At 39.6% G+C, this 2,619-nt stretch overlaps 1 pseudogene; it reads left to right on the forward strand.

The window, feature by feature from the left end:
• Positions 1–287: 287 nt before the first annotated feature.
• On the forward strand, positions 288–943 carry LOC119524271 (annotated as a pseudogene).
• Positions 944–2,619: the final 1,676 nt, after the last annotated feature.

Below are 2,619 nucleotides of genomic sequence, written 5' to 3' on the forward strand. Positions count from 1 at the left end.
ACCCTTTTTTTTCTTTTCTGGCTTAGAAGACAATAGGATAAACATTAGCCGCCTAGGTCACGCAGACTGCCATGCACCAAAGATCTGCAGGCCTGTTTTGCTCAGGCCACGGGTTGCCACAGCAAGTTTCCTTACAGGAGTTTTGGTAATTGAGACTTGTCAGCACATCGGTGGTATGTGATACAATGAGAGCAGATGAGATCACCTGAGGATGAGTACAGGTGAGATGGTGAGAGCCCCAAAGAGGGAGTCCTGGGCATTCCAGCAATTAGAAGTCTGTCCCCAGGATGAAGAGAACCAGCAAAAGGAATGGAAAAGAATTAGTCAGCAAGGTCCAGGGAGAAACAAGAGAGAGTATGCCCCAGAAGCTAAGGGTATTTTAATCCTTATTCTTAAAAAGGGATCAGGGATCAGCTCTCAAAATTTAACAAGAGTAGATTTGAATAAAAACAAAATAGGAAAAGGTCCCACAGAGCTAAACAGTCAGGATGTGTGACTTCAAGGAGGACTAGACTGCAGAGTTCGAGGAGACCTTCCAGCTGTTTGACCGAACAGGCGATGGCAAGATCCTGCAGAGGCAGTGTGGGGATGCAATGTGGGCCCTGGGCCAGAACCCCGCCAGTGCCGAGGTGCTCAAGGTCTTGGGGAATCCCAAGAACAATGAGATGAATGTGAAGGTGCTGGACTTTGAACACTTCCTGGCCATGCTGCAGACTGTGGCTAAGACAAGGACCAGGGCACCAACAAGGATGATGTTGAAGGTCTAAAGGTGTTTCACAAGGAAGGGAATGGCAGTGTCATGGGTGCTGAAATCTGGTATGTCCCTATCGCACTGGGTGAGAAGATGACAGAAGAAGAAGGAGAGATGCTGGTGGCAGGACATGAGGACAGCAGTGGTTGTACCAACTACGAAGAGCTCATCCGTATGGTGCCGAATGACTGAGGACAGCCCCTCCTATAACCCCAGAGCCCATGCCTTTCCTGAAGACCTCCTAGGCTCTGCTGTTATAGCACCTTTCTCATCCTGTCTCTCTTGGATAATATTTGCCAACATCATTCACCAAATAAACTTGCTCCCTGTCCCCCTGCTCCCCCCCACCAAAAATGGCTGAATAAAGAGTAGGCTGATTTGTATTCAGGAGTCAGTAAGAGGTGCAAAATAAGCAGAAGGTGAATAACGATGAGCCCAAAATGTTTGACCTATGGTCCTTGATGCTTAGAAATGATCTGAGACAGTTTATTCAGAGTCAATTCTAAATAAAGTGGTAAATATCACAACATATAGAAATGTTTCTTGAATCAAAAAAGACTTTGAGGCTGAGGTTCTCAAGCCTCTCTTCCTACTTTATTGATTATTTTCTCAGCTTTTACACATTCCTCTTATTCTTCTTCAGCCTTATTTATCTTTCTCTTTAATCAATCTTCCTTTTCCTCAGCATGATGTATTTCCATTCATTTTATGAAGCTGTCAGTGATAGAGTTGAATTTAAAATAGGCAGGCACAAAGCAAAGGGGTGAATGTAAAACCAAAGGGAAGCTCTAAAAAAACTAAAACTTCAAACCAAAAAAGACCTCTTCAAGTATACACAGGACTTGTCCAGCACAAATCTTTTAGCCACAGATGGTTAGTAGAGGTGAAAATCAGCTAATGTTAGAATTAGAAGGGTTCTTGGAGATCACCTAGTTAAAAAACAACTGCACCATTTTAGAAATGAAGAAAGTGAATAGCAGAGAAATTGACCAATTTGCCTAAAGTCACTGAGCCAATTGGAGGCAGATCTGGAAAAAGTCTGACAATAGTCTAATACTTTTTGCTATATACTGGAATAACATTAGAAGTATTAACTTCAAATAATATACATAATATCACCCTTCTCTGTTCAAAAGAAATTTACTTTCTTATCTAAACCAAAACTGCATGTTGAATTATTTCAGTTGCTTAATGTGTTACCACAAATCATGAATGTTTCCATTCTAAGGACAGGGAGCATCTCTTGCTCCCTTCAATATTCCCAGAATGTAAAAAGGATGTTCAATGATTATGTGAAGTTGTTTGCAAATCCAAGCAAAAACAAAAAAGGAATAAAACTACCAGAATAGTATCCACTTATCAGCAGGATATTTGAATTCAGTGAGTTACATACCTTGACTCAATTTGTGAGTCACAGGCAGAGTTAGTTTTTTCCCAAACCTTAGAGATGTTTTTTAGACACAGCTCCAGGTTGAAATTATATCCAAATCAGATATAATCTTAAACAATGCTGGAATTGAATTGTATATTTGAAATTGTCTTTTATAATGGAACAAGATTTCTTTTTCTTACCTTATATTACCTTACTAATGTATCTTTAACATGTGCCCATCACTGATTAACTTTTTTGGGCTTGTCTTTGACTCTATGAATTTTCCCTGGATTTTCAAATCTTGGGAAGCTTCATAAAAATTCAAACTGGAACAGTTCTTAGAAGGCATGTAATCCAATCCCTTTATTTTACTTTTTATCAAATCTAGATGCCTTTCTATTTGATCTTTATAAAGCCATAAAGGGGAAATTTCAGGCTAAATCTTAAATGCTTATCAGTTAATATGATTATAATATATTCTTTGTACCCTAAACTG

Source organism: Choloepus didactylus, chromosome 1 (assembly GCF_015220235.1).
Source record: "Choloepus didactylus isolate mChoDid1 chromosome 1, mChoDid1.pri, whole genome shotgun sequence".
In the NCBI taxonomy this organism is placed as follows: domain Eukaryota; kingdom Metazoa; phylum Chordata; class Mammalia; order Pilosa; family Megalonychidae; genus Choloepus; species Choloepus didactylus.